The sequence below is a fragment of the Nomascus leucogenys genome, chromosome 23 (genome assembly GCF_006542625.1).
Source record: "Nomascus leucogenys isolate Asia chromosome 23, Asia_NLE_v1, whole genome shotgun sequence".
In the NCBI taxonomy this organism is placed as follows: domain Eukaryota; kingdom Metazoa; phylum Chordata; class Mammalia; order Primates; family Hylobatidae; genus Nomascus; species Nomascus leucogenys.
Window position 1 is genome coordinate 4,007,130 of NC_044403.1, and position 22,194 is coordinate 4,029,323.

Here is a 22,194-nt window from a genome sequence, read left to right on the forward strand (position 1 = left end):
TCTTACTTTACATCATGATGATGACCCCTGTCATGGTCCTCAGAGTGGCGCTGTATAAATATTATGTGCTGCTGATGCTCTCTTGCTTGAGATTTGATCATGTAATCTCTCTGCCTAAGCTCTTCCTTTGCTCCCCACTCCCCTCAAAATAAAGGGCATCAGACTCCTTATCAAGCCCCCACAGCTCAGTTTCTTCGGATCCCTCCTCATATCTCCAGTCTCACCTCTCAGCACTATGCCAGTTGTTGATCTTCCTATTGAATTTCCTTCCGTTTCTTCCCCATGCCTTGACTTCTTTAGAGACTAGGCTTTTGTTTATGCTCTTCCCTCTAAATTGTCTTCTAGTCACATCATGAATTCTTCATCATCCTTCATGCGTTAGCTTCAGCGTCACTCTTTCAGGTCATTTGTTCCTGAGCTATCTCATCTTCTGCTTGCAGCTCCTCTCTGCCTGGGTTGTATATCTGAACCCTTGGGGCTAGCTGAGTGGGTCTTAAACTACAGTGCAGCGAGCTGGTCTAGGGTTTGCCTTCTTAGCTGTGTGCCTTCCTTCATGTGGTCAACAGTTTTTTGCATAGGGTTTCTGAATCAGCTTATTCTACATGGGGTTCTGTTTTACCTTGAAGTAGCCAATGCATACATTTATCTTTTAAAATATCTTTCAGAAGTCCCTTCAGGACTGTGCCCTGCTTCAGTTCTTCATTTTACAGATATTTATTGTATACTGATGATGTGCCAGGAACTGTTTATGGAGAACATCAAAGATGCGTGAGGTTGTTGTTTTTTAATAAAAACCAATAATTATCACATTACAGACATGCAGAAATGCCAGTGAATACAAGATACATTGAAAAATGCTGGGTAAAGTGGCCTTTATTTTACTTCTATAGGGTATAAGTTAGTGGATGGCTTTGAATTTGGGTTTGGGTTCTACCTCTATATTTACCAGCTCTGGGTTCCTGAATGAGAACATTTCTAAGCCTCATTTGTAAGAAGGGGAAGAATTCTGCCTCAGTGGCTATTGTGAGGATTAGATGAGACAAAACATACAACGTGCTTCACACAGGGACACGTACACATGAAATGCACTCAGAGCCAGACATTGTTATTAAACTGAAACATCTCTGAGACTATTAATGATAGGTATGGCCAATATCACCAAAACCAATTAAAGCTATCGATTGTAGAGGGAATGGACATTGTTAGTCTGGGTTCTCTGACTAACCTAATGGTATGGTGTATTGAGAAGAGCACTGCGCTGAGCATAAAGAACCTAACTTCACCTTGACTTTCGACATTTTGACATTAAATGACTGTATGACTTTGTGCAAGTCACTTGATATCTCTGGCTTCATTTTCTTATCTCTAAGACTATGGTCCCTTCTAATTATAATATATTGAAACTTCCACTGCCATCCCTTTAATGATTTTCAGATTGGTTTGGAGAACTGAAATTATATTTCCACATGCCTCCCATATTCCGTTTCTACATTTCCTGATATGACAAAAGGAAATATTTTCTTATGCACAATCTTTATAAGTAACATGCTGGAATAACAATCTAATGTTTCAGGAAGACAAATTTTATCATAGCTATGGAACAGGATATTGAAGGTTAATTTGATCATTGGTGTAGTCGAGACATTTGTGAGTGCTTTCTTTGACTGGTTGGACTGCTTCCTCCCTTCAGAATCTGCCTTTGAAAATCAAAGGAGACATCAAAGGTTGTTCTGCTCCTCAGTACAATACCATTGGTTATTAAGGTTTTTGTGAGGCACTTCATTGATTCAACGGAATGCATTCCAGAGAGAACCCATAAACTTTTAAATTTTCTTTTTTGTTAAGCTGTAATTTTTCCTAATGTGAGCTGTGTCTTTGCTACTTTGGTCAGCTGAGAAGTCTCTTTTCCTACTATTCACAAGAAAATAGACCTTCGGAATTTTTATTCTAAAAACTATGAATTCAAACTCTTTCTCATTAGAAGATGTGACTCTTCTCCTTTATTGGGTAAAAGAATAAGAAAAATCATGTTAGTATGATTAACGTTTTAGAAGAAATTTTATATAAAGTTCTTTATGATTTATGGGTATAATGTAAAATGGTAACAACTCTTTGTAATGAATGAGATGTTGGTTACCTTACTCAAAATTTAGGCAAAAATTACCAAGTGTTTATATATTTGGTGAAGGATTTGAGACTCTAATAGAATATTTTCATTTTAAACATCAGGAATTAAGGTGGGAAAAACTTTCACCGTAATTCCAAGTAGTTCTGCCTGCTATCCATTTTCTAAACTGGGAGAATTCTTCACCTGGGTTTAGTACTGGACAGTAAGAAAAGAAAAAAGAAGAGAGCAAGAGGGTTATCAGGGATAGGAGAGAAAGTTACAGTGGGAGCAATAAAGATTTCATAAGTTCATTTCAGTCCAGATGTATTGACCATCCTGTTATGTGGAAGGAAAATACGAGTCACTTGGTGGTACAAATGAATAGGAAATGAGAGTGGCCTTCCAGGGACTCACAAACTTGTGAGAGAGAGAGGTGGAAAATTGCATTTTTTACTATTCTGAGGCTGATTGTGGTAAGGCTGTTATGAAGGATGAGTCAAGATCCAAGGCTCCAAGGGGAGACAGACCTGGTCAAACCCAGCCCCGCTCTTTACACTTCATGTAAACTTGACCAACGTAGCGATCATTCTAACAGTAAGTTTCTTCCCCTATAAATGGAAATAATGACATCTATGAGGGTTACTGTGAAGATTATGCATAGAGGATTATATAGTTATGTGCATCAAGGATGATATGCAGAGATGGATAAATGCATTGGCACAATGTCAGATATATAGTAAGAGCTCACAAATGGTAACTAGGCGGTATGAAAATCCAGGGAAGGCAGAGATTAAGTCCTGCTGAGGAATTTTAGACAGTGTCTTGGAGAAAATTAGATTCTATTTAGGTCTTAAAGAATGAGAAGCATCTGAAAGAGGCCATGGAATGAAAAGGCATTCTGGGCAGGGGAAGCTGTATATTCCGAGGTCTCAAAGTACAGAGAGGGAGGACCCAGAAGACATGGAGGATTTGGACATCTCTGACTTGGGAGATTATTTGGATATACTGTTCATGGTCAGATTTTGGAGGTTTTGAATGCTACGTCAAGAAACCTGGACTTTAATTTTAGTAAAAGCTACACATTGGAAATAAATTTTATAGTTTCAAAGACCTTTTTTATACATTATTGTTGTTTTAATCTTTATAGTCTATGAGATAAGGCAAATGTTACATAATCTCATTACATATGAGAAGAAATTTAGCTTTAAAGCGGTGAAATAACGTGTTCAGGAATCAATAATTAATCCGTAATAAGTGGAATTAGAACTAAGTCTCAAATGCTTTGACCCAGACAAATGTCTTGCCCAATCTGATTGCAATGGTTGCAACTGAAGATATTCAGGGGAGAGAGGGCCTGGTTAGATCTGTTCTTTGTTTGTTCGTTTGCTTTTTAAAAAAGAAAGGCCAGTGACGGAGGCCTTGGAGGTAATTAAGGTGAGAGATAACAGGGACCTGAACTGAATAACTTCCGGGGCAAATACAAAAGGGAGCAGAGACTCAAGAGCCTTGGTGTAGTAGAATCAACAGGATGGGAGGACTGATTAACGATGGAGGGGGATCTTTAAGAAGCAGCAATATATGGCCCTGAAGTTTGGAATCTGATGAACTAGGAAGGTGAATGTTCATGCTCAGAGAGCTTGAGATGTTTTTTGAGGGGGCAACTTGGCTGCCTTTGCAGCAGCAAACCCTACAAAACATAAGTGAAATTGAAAGGTAACTAATAACATTTAAATACTACCTCAGGTTTACACAGCACATTCAGGTTCTTTATCTCATGATTGCATTAAGTAGCTAAGAATATCTGATGTAGTGATTAAGTATTATTTCTAGGTATTTGTTCTCATCTATAAAATGGGAACTATAATGATTTGGCTCCTGGAATTATATTATATGAGTTAATATATTTAAATTACTTATAACAGTGTCTGGTACATACAAATAGTTCCTTATTATTTTTGCTTTTGTTGTTAAGTTCCAGGTGTGCTGATCATACATGATAGACTGAGGAGGAAAATCCCACTGCCCGGTTTTGTAGGGGTAAGACAGGAGATGAAAGAGATTTAGAGAACTCAACCCCTGGAGTGTTCTCTATAGGAATTTAAGAATTTCAGCCTCTGATGTAGGGTGGGGAAAAAACCGTGCCATTTTGGGTTATTTTCTATTTTATTGTAGGTTGCTAAATAAATAGAAATATAAATGTTGAAACAGAGGTAATTTCTTCAGCCGCAAATCTTTCCATTATTCTAGTCTTTCATTGCTATGGGAAGCTAACTTTTTAATTAAGAGGAAATTATTTGGTCACATTAGATTCACTTCTTGAGGAAATGGAGTTTCTCAAGGAAGAAGAATTGCTAAATAAGGGGGCGCCTCCTAAATAAAACTTCCTAAAATGGCAATCCCAGTAAGCTGTCAGAGAACCAGAGTTTGAGAAATTTATCTCAATAGAACATTTTAAACAAAATCCCCAAATATAAAGTTTGTTGTCCTAGAACAAGGGAAGCGCTTATAATTTCATCACTGTATTAAAATAAATAAACAAGAAGTTGAGAAAATGAGCTTTCACAGCATTTTCCCATTCAACTCCAGTCCTCCCAAGCACATTTTCCCACACTGTCATTCTCTGGGCCTGCCTGCTATCATTTATTTCAACACTGTGAAAAAATTGCAAAGTACCCAGAGTTTGGTCTTTGTGGTGTTGACATGAAAATGGTACCGTAAGGGAGCCAGAGCTGAGAGGAAGAGGATACTTAGGTGGGGCTTCAGCCATTTGAGATCACAGATCATGTTGAGATTGAAGATCAACGCGAGACTTTTACCTCAGAAAAATACATAGATGAAAATATATGCAAACTGCTACTTATAATTTCAGAGATTGCTGACTGCCCTGAGTCCCTCCTGGGATAGGAGCTGTACCTGTCTGGGGAGAACTGGCAGTGTCTCTGAGCTTCCTCTTTACCAAGCCCACTGTAGGGGGCCAACAGAAGAAAGGTGAGATAATTAATAAACATGATGGTCAGAGGCCTGACGCGGTGGCTCACACCTGTAATCCCAGCATTTTGGGAGGCCGAGGCGGGTGAATCAGGAGTTTTAGACCAGCCTGGCCAACATGGTGAAACCCCATTTCTACTAAAAATACAAAAATTTAGTTGGGTGTAGTGGCAGGTGCCTGTAATCCCAGCTATTCGGGAGGCTAAGGCAGGAGAATCGTTTGAACCCGGGAGGCAGAGGTTGCAGTGAGTCAAGATCACGGCACTGCACTCCTGCCTAGGCGACGGAGTGAAATTCCATCTCAAAAAACAAAAACAAAACAAAAAACACAAGACAAAAATAAATAAACATGGTGGTCAGGGATGAATTCAGTCCAGAGCTTGCTAAAAGGGACTCAGTTTAGTTTGTTCCAGATTCTCCACATTTTCTCCATTTCTTAAATACTTAAATAGTCAGTTTTCTAGGCAGGTATTATTTCTATCAGTATTATTAGTATGATTACAAGGAATCTGATATTAGGAGCGTGAGGGAGAAAGAATGAGGAACAAAGACACGAAATCTGAGTAAATTAGTCATCTCCTCTCAGTGCCATTTGGGTACATTTAACTGTTATATACAAGGCCCCATAAATTTTCTAAGTACTAAAATAGAAGTTTCTTTTATATTAACTCACTCTGGTAAGTGAAGTCTTACAGAAACATTTTCCCAGAGAGACCTCATTCAAGTGCAAAACTTTGAGAGAGGTAGGAAAAAAAGGGGGTGATGGAGTAAAAATGCATGGACAGCAAAAGTGAGGTGGACTGAAATGGTTGCACACTTTCATGGTGAGATATAACTCTTTTGTCTGCTCTATGCCCTTTAATATGTAGTTAATTTGCAAGTAGTTTGTGCATAGTAATTACTTCAGGGCGTAGCCAAAGAATTTATGCAAAACTTGATATTGAATAGAAAGTAAATGACCACATAACCTGCAAATATTGTGCCGTTTGTAGCCTCCTTCCTCTTCCCAGTAGTGTTCCTGTTCAGACAGCCTATATATTGAACACAAATCAAGTGTTTGTGTGCTCTGTCAGGTGTAGGGTCCACATAGGCTTCCTGCTCCTCTCTGGAAGATCATAATCTGCTAAGCAAGTGTGGTCCCAAAGATTCCAGAAAAAATAAGGACACATGCTGTAAAGCAGGTGCACACTGAGCCCACCTCTGATGCTTACTCACTTTGTGACTACAGGGAAATCACATAACCTCGCCCAACCATGGTATCCCCTCTTTTAAAAAAAAAATTATTTTTTCATTTTACTTTAAGTTCTGGGATTCATGTGTAGAACGTGCAGGTTTGTTACATAGTTATACATGTACCATGGTGGTTTGCTGCACCTATCAACCCATCACCTAGGTTTTAAGCCCCGCATGCATTAGGTATTTGTCCTAATGCTCTCCCTCCCCCTGCCCCCCACCCCCTGACAGGCCCTGGTGTGTGATGTTGCCCTCCCTCTGTCCATATGATAGACTGGATAAAGAAAATGTGGCACATATACACCATGGAATACTATGCAGCCATAAAAAAGAATGAGTTCATGTCCTTTGCAGGGACATGGATGAAGCTGGAAGCCATCATTCTCAGCAAACTAACACAGGAACAGAAAACCAAACAGCACATGTTCTTCCTCATAGGTACCCTCTTGTTAAGCATAAGAGATAGATCTGTTTGGGTGCCGTACAATAACCAAATACCAGCTTTATTATTCAGAATAGTGCTATGAAATGAATACTATTATTCTTCCCATTTTACAATTGAGAACAATACAGAGGTGCAGAGAGGTGAAACTGGCCTAAGGTTTCCCAGGCTGCAAGCAGCAGAGCTGAGGATTGAAACCCTCATTGCCTGGCTCCCAAGGCCGCACTCTCTTAGTTTCAATTCTTTACAGCTACCCACAAATAATATGGATTGAATGAAACATGTTTCAAGGCAAACACATATTGCTTATGAAAGAATAATGTTATGTATGTGGTAGATGCTTAACATTGCTTGGGAAAATCTTTTCTTTTCTGTTGCAGGTATACGGCTATAAGCAGCAATAGACATTTCTGCTTCCATGAAGCTATTTTTTAAATGGGCTATTTTGGTCATAAGCCATGTAAGCACATACGTGGTTTTGAATTGTCTGATAAAGAATGTTCATACTTTAATTTGGCTCACAGACATGACTTGGGGTATTTAATAGACTCTTCAACACAGTCTAATAACTTTTTTTTTTTTTTTTTGAGATGGAGTCTTACTCTGTCACCCAGGCTGGAGTGCAGTGCTGTGATCTCAGCTCACTGCAATCTTTGCTTCCTGGGCTCAAGCAATTCTCCTGCCTCAGTCTCCTGAGTAGCTGGGATTACAGGTGCCCACTATCACGCCTGGCTAATTGTTGTATTTTTAGTAGAGAAGGTGTTTCATCATGTTGGCCAGGCTGGTTTCGAACTCCTGACCTCAAATGATCTGCCTGCCTCAGCCTCCCAAAGTGCTGGGATTAGAGGCGTGAGCCACGGCACCTGGCAAATAACTTGATCTTAGAAGGGATATTTGCTGGTCCACTTCAAGGTTCTGAATTTTAATAATAAAGGTCACAGAAAACTAGTCATTCTGTTGTGTTGTTGAAGTCTCATGATCAGCCAGTTTAGGAAGCTAATTTTGTGTGATATTGTTCTTTCTCGTATATTTTCTATCAAAAGTATGTAAACCAAAAAAGGTATCTGAGACAGGTCTCAATCAATTTACAGGTTTATTTTGCCAAGATTGAGGACGTGCTCAGAAAAAAAGAGACACAAGTCACAGTAGGATCTGTGGTCAACACTTTTTCCAAAGAGAGTTTTGAGGGCTTCAATATTTAAAGGGAAAAAAAGAAAAGAGAGAGGGTATGTAGTGAAGTAAGTGGTCATATGCTTGTGAGACTTTGATTAGTGCTCACTGAGTCCACATATTGCATGTGGAAGGAAGGGATAGAGGAACAGTCAATTATGCATTTGTCCGATGCTCAGTAAATCTGCAATTTACATAAGATAAAGTAAACATGGAGTAGAGAAAGAAGTCAAATATGCCTTTGTCTCAGGGTGGGCAGAGGGAAGTTTTGTAGTCTTGTCTTTGTCCCATACTTGTGAAGAAAATCTGTTAACTTACCTTGTCAGGGTGAAAGAGGCCACCTGGGGCCTTCTATCTTGCAGCTATCTATTCAGGAACAAAAGAAAAGGCAGTTTTCTGCATGACTCAGTGTCCACGCTTAACGTTTCCCTTTGGCATAGTGAGATTGGGGTCCCAAGATTTTGTTTTCCTTTCACAAATTATATATAAAAACATTTCTTTTTATTTTTAATGTCAGTTGCTAATATAATATGATTATTAACCCAACATTTTTCTAAAGAACCAGCTTTTGGTTTTGTTGACTTTCTTTAATGATTTCCTGATTTAATTTCCATTGATTTCTGCTTCAATTTTTAAATTATTTCTCTTGTCCTGCTTACTTTGGATTTAACTTGCTTTTTTTCTAGTTTCCTAATGGAAACTTAGGTGATTGATCTTAAATCTTTCTCTTCTTCTAATAATCAATGCTACACATTTCCCTATAAGCACTGCCTTCAACTGCATTCCACAAATTTTAAGTCTTATTTTTATTTTCATTTAGTTCAAAATATTTTTATGTTGTCTTGAGATTTATTCTCTGACCCAGGTGTTATTTGGAAGTATTCTGTTTAAGCTCCAAATACTTTAGGGTTTTCCACATATCTTTCTATTTTTGATTTCTAGTTGAATTCCATTGTGGTCTGAGCACAGATATTGTATGGTTTCTCTTCTTTTAAATTTGTTAAGGTGTTTTTTATGGCCCAGAGTATGCTCTATTTTGATGAATGTTCCATGTGAGCTTAAGAAGAATAGATATTCTGCTGTTGTTAGAGGAAGTAGTCTATAGATTTTCATTATGTCTAGGTGATGATGTTGCTACTTTATGTCTTTACTAATTTTCTGCCTGCTAGATCTGCCATTTCTGGTAAAGAGGGGTTGAAGTCTCTGATTATAATAGTGGATTCATTTCTCCTTGAAGTTCTATCAGCTTCGCCTCACATAGTTTGAAGCTCTGTTGCTAGGCACATACATGTTAAGGATTGCTATGTCTGCTTGATGGATTAACTGTTTATCATTATATAATGCCCCTCTTTATCACTGATAGCTTTCTGTGCTCTGAAGTCTGCTTTGTCTGAAATTAATACTTTTGCTTTTTTTAATTAGTGTTAGCATAGTATATTTTTCTCCACCCATTTAATTTCAATATTTAAGTGTCTTTTTATTTAAAATGAGCTTCTTATCAACAATATATAGTTGAGTCTTGTTTTTCTGATCCACATTAAAAATCTCTATCTTTTAATTGGTACATTTAGACCATTGACATAAAAAGTGATTACTGATACGGTTGAATTAATATCTACCATATTTGTTACTGTTTCTATTCATTGCCCTTGTCCTTTGTTCTTATTTATAATTAAGCATGAGAATAGGTGGACTCAGTAAAGTAGATTTCCCTCCCCAATGTAAGTGGGCATCACGCAATCCATTGAGGGTCTGAAGGGAACAAAAAGGTGAAGTAAGGAGGAATTTGCTCCTTTTATCTTCCTAGCTGCCTACTTGTACTGGGACATCAATCTTCTCCTGCACTCGGACAGGGATTTACATCATCAGCTCCCCTGGTCAGTCTTCAGATTTAGACTAGAATTACACCACCAGCTTTCCTGAGTCTCCAGTTTGCAGATGACAGATTATGGATTTCTCAGCCTCCAAAACTGTGTGATCAAATTTATCATAACAAATCTCAATCTCTCTTTATTCCTGTCAATATCTCAATACACACATGCACACACATGTATGTATGTATATATGTGAGTGTATGTATATACTATCAATTCTATTTCTTTTCTTCTTTTTTTTGAGACAGAGTCTTGCTCTGCTGCCAGGCTGGAGTGCAGTGGTGAGACCTTGGCTCACTGCAACCTCTGCCTCCCAGGTTCAAGCAATTCTCCTGCCTCAGCCTCCTGAGTAGCTGGGACTACAGGCGCGTGCCACACGGCCAGCTAATTTTTGTATTTTTAGTAGAGATGGGGTTTCACCATGTTGGCCAGGATGGTCTCGATTTCTTGACCTCGTGATGCACCCGCCTCGGCCTCCCAAAGTGCTGGTACTGCAGGAGTGAGACACCGTGCCTGGTCTATCATTTCTATTTCTCTGGAAAACCCTAATACACATAGTTTCTGAGAAGTTAGATATTCTTATTTTTGCTCTTTTTTTTTCTTCTGACTTCTTTTAAGATTTTTTCTTTATCTTTGATTTTCTATAGTTTGAAAATGCTACACCTAGGTATGTTACAGTAGACAGTTAGTGAGACATGAGCACGGCAGGAAAGGGATTCCTCCACCACCCACCAGGAATGTCAGGTGACACACTGCCTCTCTAAAAATGATAATTGGCAGCTGGCACTAGGGAGAGGCAATTTCCCAAACAGATAAAAACACTTGAAATTGATAATCAACTTCCAATAGCATCTTAGGAATGGGTGAGCAAGCTCGAGCATGCACATTACGAGACAAAATGGCAGAGTGTGGCCTTCGGGGGCATTCCATCAGAAAAGGGAAGAAAGCCTCAGGTGGGCATGCATACAACTTCCTAAACACGCTGTGCATGCTCACCTTCTAAGTGTATGGAGGGCACTGCACGTGTGGGCAGCTCGCCCCAGGAGAGGAGAAAGAGAAGGGGGCATAAGACACCAGAAGTGGGCCAGCATATAAAGTCCTAGCATCAAGTTTAAACAGGGCACTTGGCCTCCAAAGAACCCACTTGGGTCTCTTCCAATTGTACTTCCTTTCTTTCCCGCTCTAAAACTTTTCTCTTTTTTTTTGAGATGGAGTCTCATTCTGTCACCCTGGCTGAAGTGCAGTGGCGCTATCTCAGCTCACTGCCACTCCGCCTCCCGGGTTCATGCCATTCTCCTGCCTCAGCCTCCTAAGTAGCTGGGACTACAGGGGCCCGCCACCACGCCCGGCTAAGTTTTTGTATTTTTAGTAGAGACGGGGTTTCACCGTGTTAGCCAGGATGGTCTCGATCTCCTGACCTCGTGATCCGCCCACCTTGGCCTCCCAAAGTGCTGGGATTACAGGCGTGAGCACCGCGCCCGGCCTTCCTGCTCTAAAGCTTTTCAGTCAACTTTCACTCCTGCTCTGAAACTTGTCTCAGTCTCTTTTTCTGACTTACGTCTCTCCGTCAAATTCTTTCTTCTGAGGAGGCAAGAAGTGAGATTGCTGCAGGCTGGTCAGTAATTCGGATATTTGCCACCCCTAACAGGTGTATTTATCATGCTTGGCATTCTCTGAACTTCCTGGCTCTGATTTGATGTCTGACATTAATTTGTGGAAATTCTCAATGTTATTGTTTGAAATATTTCTTCTGTTCCTTTCTTTCTCATCTTTCAGGTATTTGCATTATGTGTATGTTACACCTTTTATAGTTGTCCCGCAATTCTTGAATATTCTGTTCTGTCTTTTAAAAAGTCTTTTCTTTTTGCTTTTTAGTTTTGTAGATTTCTACTGAGTTATCCCTCAAGTTCAGAAATTCTTTCCTCAGCTATGTCCAGCATGCTAATGAGTCTGTCAAATGCATTCTTCATTTCTGTTACAGTGGATTTGATTGTTAGCATTTTTTTGTTCCTTCTTAAAATTTCCATCTCTCCGTTCACATTACCCATCTGTTCTTGCCTGCTGTCTACTTTATCCATTAGAGCCCTTAGCATAGTAATCATAGTTGTTTTAAATTCCCAGTCTGTTATTTCCAACATCCCTGATTTATCGGAGTCTGGTTCTGATGCTTCCTCTGTCTCTAAAAACTATGTTTGTTTTTGCCTTTTTATGTCTAATAATTCTTTTTTGATAACCAGACATGATGTACTGGTAAAAGAATTGCTGTAAATAGACCTTTAGTAATGTGGCGGTAAAGTGAGGAGGAGGGGAAGCTTTCTATAGTCTACGATCAGGTTTCAGTCTTTGGTGAGGCTGTGCTTCTGGACTGGGATCAGTGCTTAAATGTGGTTATTGATTAACCACGTTTTTTTGTTCTCTGAAGGTGATTGCATTGTGCTGCTGTATTTCTGTCTGCGGATAATGGAAGGACTCAGGCTACTCTTTTCATAGCAAGAAAATCTCATTTCATTTTTGCCTTACAGTTTGGCAAAGTTAGTAAAAATAACATTTTTGAAAACTCATGTAGGTATTTGTTGGATAGTTTTTTATAATCCTACTATGTTATATTTTGGTTTTGTAATGCAAGGAAAAAAATAGTCACATTCTACTCAAGTTGTGAAGATGTTAGAGTGGCAATAGAAATGAATAGCTATTTTTGCAAAGATATGTTATTTGTGTCTCAAGAGTTCTAGAAGTATTAGAGCAGGGAATAATGTTGACCAATGGGTCTAGATCAATGACAATGATTTAATAGAAATTTATGGTATTGTTATTTTGGTTAAGTGACTGTTTAAACGACAAGTTGAGCATCCCTAATCTGGAAATTCAAAATTTGAAATGCTCCAAAATCTGAAACCAATATGATGCCACAAGTACAAAATTCCACACCTGATCTCATATGGTGGGTAGGAGTCAAAATGCAAGCTCACCACAAATTTGCTAATTACCTTGATTCCTCTAAAGGAGGGCATTGTTAAAAGGTGAAATTAAGATGAAATTGAATTATCTTATTGTTTATTCACAGTTTATTCAAAATCCTCAAGGACCAAAAAAAAAAAATCAGTCCAACTCCATTCAGCTACATTATATCTTTTCTGCACATGTCCAGATTCCTGCATGCAAGTGCATCCAAAAAGGGTAATGAAATGGCACATGTGCAAGCCAGGCACACCAATGACAGATTCCCCACGATGGCTCCCATGGGACCAAGACCTATATAGAGTACTCCCTGTGTTTTTTGCCTATTCTCTCCTCTGTGGTGCAAAGATACTGTGGAAAATGTCACAAAGGTCTGCAGATACCCATAGGGGTAACAATGATAAGAAAAGAGGAAGCATTTGTTTATTGAAAGCACAGAAAATCATGCTGTTGGTGAAACTAGACAGCAGTGTAAGAGTGAAATATCATATAGAAGAATATGGTGTTGGAATGACCACTACCTATGACCTGAAGAAACAGAAGGACATATTGTTGAAGTTTTATGCTGACAATGACAAACTGAAGTTAATAAACATTAGAAAATCATATACAGCTAAACATGAAGATCTCAATTGTGTATTGAAAGAGTGGATCTGTCAGGGTTGCAGTGAACACATGCCACTTAATGGTATGCTGATCATGAAACAAGCAAAGATCTATCAAGATGAACTGAGAATAAAAGATAGTTTTGAATATTCAACAGGCTCAGAAAAGACATGGTATTACATTTTTTTTTAAATTGTGGTGATAAAGCATCTGTTGTTCATGAAGCTGTGAAAAAATTCATTGATGAGTTTGCCAAGATCATTGCTGATGAAAATCTGACACCAGAACAACTCTATAATGCTGATGAAACATCACTGTTTTAGTGTTATTGCCCAAGAAAGACACTGACTAAAGCTGATGAGACAGCTTCTACAAGAATGCCAAAGACAGAATAACTATGCTGGGATGTATGCGCTAATGTGTCAGGCACGCGTAAGAATAAAATCGTTGTAATATGCAAAAGCTTGTGCCTTCTCTGTTTTCCAGAAGTGAATTTCTTACCAGTCTATTATTATGTTAACAAAAAGGCATAGATCACCAGTGACACCTTTTCTGATTGGTTTCACAATCATTTTGTACCAGCAGCTTGCTGTCTCTGCAGGGAGGAGGCTGGACTGGATGACAACTGCAAGCTTTTGTTATACCTTGACAGCTGTTCTGCTCATCTTTCAGCTGAAATTCTTATCAAAAATAATGTTTATACTGTGTGCTTTCCTTTAAGTGTGACTTCATTAAGTCAGCCATGTGACTAGGCTATCCCTAGATTGATGGAGAATAAACATAAAAAACTTTTTTGAATGAGGCTCCAGTTGTTCATTCATTGACCAATAGTGAAATAGCCAAAAAGGTTCTGAATTAAGGTAATGGTGATAATAGCGACAATGAAGATGATGCTGTTAACACTGCAGATAAAGTGCCTATAGACAACATGGTTAAAGTATGTGATGGACTTAGTGAAGGACTGGAGCAGCAATGCCTGCATAACAGAACAAGAAATCATGTCCATTTATAAAATCAAAGAGAGATTTCTAAAGTAAAAACCATTGTTAATGAGGCAGAAGGCTCTGGAGGAAACATTGTTAAAAGCCATCCAGCAGATTCTCTCATCATCCCTAAGCACCCACTTCCTGGTGTCTCAACTGCTTCTGATGTTACTTCTCACCTAAAAAAATAAAATACAGTGCACAGTAACCTATTAATCAAAACACAGCATTGTAGGTGGTGGCTGAAAGCCTGCTGTTGTTTGTTGTAGCTGTTGTTTCACAGCTGATACACATGTTCTGGTGATGTCACCAGGCTGGTAATTTACCATGAACACGTGACTTTTTCAGTGTGTTAATAGTATCTCATATTTTTTACTGTTAAGTACTTATGTATGAATAAGCACAAAAAGTGATTGATTATTGGTAGCATGTGAATTTAGAGTCAGGAATAATGATGATGCCTAACGATTATAGATTGTTCACTTGAGTGGCTGAGATTTGACACCTTTGCTTTTTTTGAATTTTATTTTTATTTTTGTAGAGACAGATTCTCACTATTTGCCCAGGCTAGTCTCAAACTCCTGAGGCTCAAGTGATCCTCTCACCTCAGCCTCCCCAAAGTACTAGGATTACAGGCATAAGCTACCACACCCGGCCTCCTTTGCTTTTGTATATAGTTCGATACACACAAACTTTGTTTTGTGAACAAAATCATTTAAAATATTGTATAAAATTACCTTCAGCCTATGTGTATAGAGTGTATATGAAACACAAAAAATTTTTTTATTTAGACTTGGGTCCCATCTTCAAGATCTCTCATTATGTATATGTAAATATTCCAAAAATCAGAAACAATGCAAAATCAGAAACATTTCTTGTTCCAGGCATTTCAGATAAGGAATATTCAACCTGAATGATACCATAAGATATATTAGGGTGTATTTGTATATCATATGTGACATATTGCATGCATATGAGGGCTATATAAGTAATGCTAAACTAGTTTATCTGGGGACACATTTCATTCCTTTCCATTCATCCTCACTTTGAGGTCTACCCTTTACAAGTAGGAATAGAAGGGTTTCATTTGTAAGGGACAAGTTTTGAAGGATGTTTATTGTCACCACGCTAACAATAATGATTGTAACAATAATTATAAAAATGTATTTATGGACATTCAATAAATTCTCTTTTATGCTCTTTTAAAACATCTAAAACCAATTCTGAATAGCATATCAAGAGCTAGAGGCAGTTATCTGAAAGTGAAACTAAAGCAGATTTAGATCCCGTTGGATAAAGTCAAGTATTAATGAAGCTCAACATCTTAATTTGTACATCATTAAAACTGTTTATAAAAACATGATGTCTCACATAATACAAATAATATGATGCCATGCTTAATAAAATGGTCAAACTTCAAATTTCTTCCCTTGTATCTGAAAACTAGAGAGTAGTAATAGCTTCTTTTGATGTTCGTTTTAGCCACTTTAGAATGATTTAAATGATAAGCTTTCTATTTTGTCATACAAATTTATTTTCAAATTGGACTTTTAACAAAAGCCTCCAGGAGTGTTATGCCAATCCTCTAACTTTACCCTGGTTATCTGATAGGCCACACAATTTCTACCACATGTGGCTTAGCAGAAGGTGCCAGTAATAGCGGTTTAGACTGTGGAGAGCTGAAGGCTCCACACAGGCTGAATGAGATAAAACCTGTAATGTCCTGTACACTGTGATTGGTCTAAAGGAAGTGTTCCATAGATGATTGTTTTTAATGTTATTATGTTTACAATTTTTTTCGGTCCCTAAAGCCTTGGAAAAAAACCCTCCTCATTGTAAAATACATAGTCACATATGCACATGGTAAAAAAAAAAAAAAAAAAAAAAAAGCCTTATCTGGATCTTGCTTCCACAGGGCTTCATTTGCTGTGATTTTTAGATAGAGGTGGTGATTGCAAAACATATGACTAATTGTGGTTTTTATTTAATTGTTCACTTTAAAATTATTACTGTTAAATTATGTAAATTTCACCTTAAAATGTTTTAAAACAAAAAATTATAAAACATAGATTTTCAGCCATTCTAATATTAATCAATTGTGTTTTTCTTATCCCAATATCTAAGCAATTTTTAAAAACTAGTCTGTCAACTTAAAAAACGTTCTCGTGTCATTAAGCTCTATTACAGTTATTGTATATTATTGTTTGATTTCATTTTGAATTTTTATTATATTTTTATTTTTTATTTTGTGTCTACTAAGCCTAACATTATAAACTGATGAAGTTTTGGGGAACAATATATTTGCCATTTTTAATCCTTTTTCTTCAGAATATATTGTTACTATGTTGGTTAGCATATACAAATGCAACATTGTTAAAATATTTTTGTTTAATATAACTTTATGTGCAAGTTAACTTGTTTAATATATATTTAAGCAGGAAGCCATCAGTGTTGGGGTGATCAGACCCAACACCAGGTCATGGGGGTGACAGAGTCCTGCGGAGTCAAAGGATTGAGAAAAAGACAGTTTGAGAGAGAAAGCTGAGACCAGGGGGCCATGGCTATCCTGGAGTCTGCGAAGGCCCTGAGCTCTGGGAGCCCACGCTATTTATTGGTAATCCAACAGATAAACAGGTTGTGAGAATGTGGAGGTCAAAAGGGCAGGTGCATGATCTACAGCTGTGACGGTTTAGCATTTATAAGGAACATGTTCTGCTACTTGAGATAATGGAAATACAATCGATCTAGGAGCCTAGTAAGGCTAGAAGCAAGGAGTCAGCAAGTCTAAACACGTTCCAGAGGATATTATGCAAGCCCTGCCTCAGTTTCCCTCCCAACACTCAGCTTTTTCTGAACACATCAGTCTGAGCTAGCTCTGTACTTTGAACTCCTACTTAACAAACTGCAATCTTAGTAGGTAAACAACCCAAAACCTAATTTAGGGAATATAACAAAGAGCTGAGTTTCAGCCAATCACAAGCAGCCAAGTTTCAACCAATCACATGCAGCCATATTATTCCATCATGCCCAAATTAGGCAAATGCCTAGCTGTAGCCAATCTGGTGATTTACCTACTTTGCTCCTATATCTTGGCTATAAAATCTCACTGCTCACACTGCTAGGCAGAGCTCTCTAAGCCTATTCTGGTTCTGAGTGCTGCCCTATTTATGAATCATTCTTTGTTCAAATAAGCCCTATTAAATCTAATTTGTCTCAGGTTTTTCTTGTAAAAAATACAATAGTAACTTGTTAATCTGTCTAAAATTTTTGTGCCACAGTAGAAATCTCCTTTTTAAATTTTTTTATTTTTTGTATTTCTACAGGCATGGCTGGCTTTAAATTACCTTTTGGATTTTATTCCATTTACATTTTAATTTTAAGTGTGTTTCTTATAGGCATCAGATTATTGAATTTTGTTCAGTGACTTATGCTTGTTATTAGAGTTTAATTTTTTTACTTTATATGTTTTAAGTGATAGCTTTCTACTACTTCCTTTGCCCTGTTACTTTTTCTTTGCTATTTTTTATTCCATTTTATTATGATGGTTCTGCAGGTGATTTGAAACTTTTTATTTTCCATTGAAAAGATTATCTGCCAATCTGATTATATATCTTTAACAACATATTTGATGTAGTTATCATTACTTTTAATATATATTTCAACAGAGTAAGTTAATCTTGAATATCTTTTTGGGTGTGATATGAAATCCAAATTCCATGCTGGCTTTTACCTTTGACATAGTTTGGAGCACTTTAAAAATATTATTTATATTTTGTGCTTCTCAAAATATGATCTAATTAACTCTTTTGTTTGATATTTCTAACCATTTCTTTTCCTAATCTTGCAATCAACCAGTCCTTAAGTAGATTTCAAGTCCTTGAAATCTTTAATTGTTTTAAACTCTCCATTTATCCTTCTGGGATGTTTTTTAGCTGTGAGACAATATAGATAATTTTTTAAGGTTTTCTACCATTTTAAAAACTTACCTCTAGTCTTCAATAGAAAAATTGTCTTTTCCAATTGATTTCCTTGGGAGCCTGCCTTGTGCCTAAAGTCTGAGCATCAGGTAATTCTCATCTATAGTAAGACACAGCTTGTTCCTTGAGGCTTTCAGTCTCCAGAAAAACAAGACAGTCGGAAGACATAGATGGACGAGAACAAGTATTATCTGCCACATCAGATTGGACTTGACTTACCAAACAATTTCTATGTTACATATTACATATTACATACCATTGAGAGGTGAAGCCAGCTGTTTCACTGGCGTCCATGTGAAGAGACCACCAAACAGGCTTTGTGTGAGGAATAAAGCTTTTTAATCACCTGGGTGCAGGCGGGCTGAGTCCGAAAAGAGTCAGCAAAGGGAGACAGGGGTGGGGCCATTTTATAAGATTTGGGTAGGTAAAGGAAAATTACAGTCAAAGGGGGGTTGTTCTCTGGTGGGCAGGAGTGGGGTTTACAAGGTGCTCAGTAGGGGAGCTTTTGAGCCAGGATGAACCAGAAGGAATTACACAAGATAATGTCATCAGTTAAGGCAGGAACAGGCCATTTTCTCTTCTTTTGTGGTGGAATGTCATCAGTTAAGGCAGGAATTGGCCATCTGGATGTGTGTGTGCAGGTCACAGGGGATATGATGGCTTAGCTTGGGCTCAGAGGCCTGACATTCCTGTCTTCTTATATTAATAAGAAAAATAAAACAAAATAGTGGTAAAGTGTTGAGGTGGTGAAAATTTTGGGGGGTGGTATGGAAAGACAATGGGAGATGTTTCTCAGGGCTGCTTCGAGCGGGATTAGGGGCAGCATGGGAATCTAGAGTGGGAGAGATTAAGCTAAAGGAAGATTTTGTGGAAAGGGGTGGTATTGTGGGGTTGTTAGAAGAAACATTTGTCATTTAGAATTATTGGTGATGGCCTGGATACAGTTTTGTATGAATTGAAAAACTAAATGGAATAAGAGAAAGAGAAAAACAGGTATTAAAGGTCTAAGAATTCGGAGGACCCAGGACATCTAATTAGAGAGTGCCTAAGGAGATTCAGCATAGTCCTGCCAGCAAAGATTATTTACTTACTTTAAGAGTTAAGAGTGGCAGTTTGGGGATAGCACCAGGAGATATCAGCTGTGACGGCTTGGAGAAACAGTGTATACCAGCAGTGTAAACAAGAGCAGGGCATGTATGAGTTTGAGAACGGTGAATAGGAGTATGGCTAGACAGAAGCTAATAGGGATGACAAGTTTTTTGGGGCACAGTCCAAGTTGGTCTGGTGTCTGGAATGAGACTGGGGTCTAATAAAAAGGAGCGTCCATACAGGAGCTCAAATGGGCTGTACCCTGTAGCATTCCGAGGACAGGCCTGAATTCTGAGAAGGGAAAGTAGTAAAAGTATTGTCCAGTCCTTTTTAAGTTGGTGGCTGAGCTTGGTGAGGTGTGTTTTTAAGAGACCATTAGTCTGTTCTACCTTTCCTGAAGACTGAGGACCATAAGGGATATAAAGGTTTCACTGAATACCAAGAGCCTGAACAAATGCTTGGCTGATTTGACTAATGAAGTCCGGTCTGCTATCAGACTGTATAGAGGTGGGAAGGCCAAACTGAGGAATTATGTCTGACAGAAGGGAAGAAATGACTGCAGTGGCCTTTTCAGACCCTGTAGGAAAGGCCTCTATCCATCCAGTGAAAGTGTCTACCCAGACTAAGAGGTATTTTGGTTTTCTGACTCAGGGCATGTGAGTAAAGTCAATTTGCCAGTCCTGGGCAGGGGCAAATCCCCGAGCTTGATGTGTAGGGAGGGGAGGAGGCCTGAACAAACCCTGTTGGGTAGTAGAATAGCAGATGGAACACTGAGAAGTAATTTCCTTGAGGATAGATTTCCAGGATGGAAAGGAAATGAGAGGTTCTAAGAGACGGCTTAGCGGCTCGTAACCCACACGGAAGAGGTTATGAAATGGCGACAGAATAGAATGGGCCTGTGAGGCTGGAAGGAGATTTTTTTCCTTGGTCTAAGAACCATATGCCTTTTGTGGGAAGAGATTGATAGGTGGAAGTTTCAGCGGAGGAGTAGGTGGGAGTGACCCATGTGAAGGAGAAAAACTGGCCATGAGGGACAGAAGTTGGAAAGCTAGTTGCTTGTCTAGCCACCTTATCAGCATAAGCATTGCCTAGAGCAATGGGATCTGACACCTTTTGATGGCCTTTGCAGTGAATGACTCCAGCTTCCTTTGGAAGTAAAGCAGCCTTGAGCAGAGTTTTTATTAAACAGGCATTGATGATGGAGGACCTTTGCGTAGTGAGGAAACCTCTTTCAACCCGTATGACCGCATGGTGGTGCAGAATATGAAAGGCATATTTAGAGTCAGTATATTGATGCATAGTCCTTTTGCAAGAGTGCGGGCTTGAGTTAAGGCAACCAGTTCGGCTTGCTGAGAGGTAGTGGAGGGGGCAGAGCGGTAGCCTCAATGATAGATGTGGAAGATACTACAGCATAGCCTGCCTTCGCTGGTGTGTGGCGATTAGGCCTGGTGGAACTGCCATCAATAAACCAAATGTGATCAGGGTGAGGAACAGGAAAGAAGGAAATATGGGGAAACGGGGTGAATGTCAGGTGGATCAAAGAGATACAGTCATGAGGGTCAGGTGTGGTATCCAGAATAACGTGGGAGGCCGGATTGAAGTCCGTGCCAGGAACAATGGTAATTGTGGGAGACTCAACAAAGAGTGAGTACAGCTGAAGGAGCCAGGGAGCAGAAAGTATATGTGTCAGGTGTGAGGAAGAAAATAGATTTTGGAAGTTATGAGAACTGTAGAGAGTGAGTTGAGCATAGTTTGTGATTTTAAGGGCCTCTAAAAGTATTAGGGCAGTGGCAGCTGCCGCACGCAGACTTGAGGGCTAGACAAAACAGTAAGGTCAAGTTGTTTGCATAAAAAGGCTACAGGGCGCTGTCCCGGTTCTTGTGTAAGAATTCTGACTGCACGGCCCTACACTTCAGCTGTGGGTAATGAAAAGGGTTGGGATAAGTCAGGAAGAGCTAGGGTGTAGGCAGACTCTAAAGCTGTCTTCAAGGAATGGAAAGAGGAGTGGGGAAACGATTTAAGATCTATGGGGTCATTTAGGTTTCCTTTTGTGAGTTTATATAATGGTTTTGTTAGGACGGCAAAACCAGGTATCTAAAGTTGAAAGTATCTAACCATGCCTAGGAAGGAAAGGAGTTGTTTTGTAGAAGGTGCTGGGGTTTGAGAGATCAGTCAGACATGATTGGCAGGGAGAGCACGTGTGTTTTTATGAGAATTATGCTGAGATAGGTAACAGATGAGGAAGAAATTTGGGCTTGACTGAAGTAATGGGGGCTGTCTGTGAAGGCTTGCAGCAGTATAGCCCAGGTAATTTGCTGAGCCTGATGGGTGTCAGGGTCAGTCCAAGTGAAAGCGAAGAGAGGCTGAGATGAAGGGTGCAAAGGAATAGTAAAGAAAGCATGTTTGAGATCCAGAACAGAATAATGGGTTGTGGAGGCAGGTATTGAGGATAGGAGAGTATATGGGTTTGGCACCACAGGGTGGATAGGCAAAACAATTTGGTTGATAAGGCACAGATCCTGAACTAACCTGTAAGACTTGTCTGGTTTCAGGACAGGAAAAATGGGGGAATTGTAAGGGGAGTTTATAGGCTTTAAAAGGCCATGCTGTAGCAGGTAAGTGATAACAGACTTTAATCCTTTTAAAGCATGCTGTGGGATGGGATATTGGCATTGAGCAGGGTAAGGGTGATTAGGTTTTAATGGGATGGTAAGGGGTGCATGATTGGTCATGAAGGAGGGAGTAGAGGTACCCCATACTTGTGGGT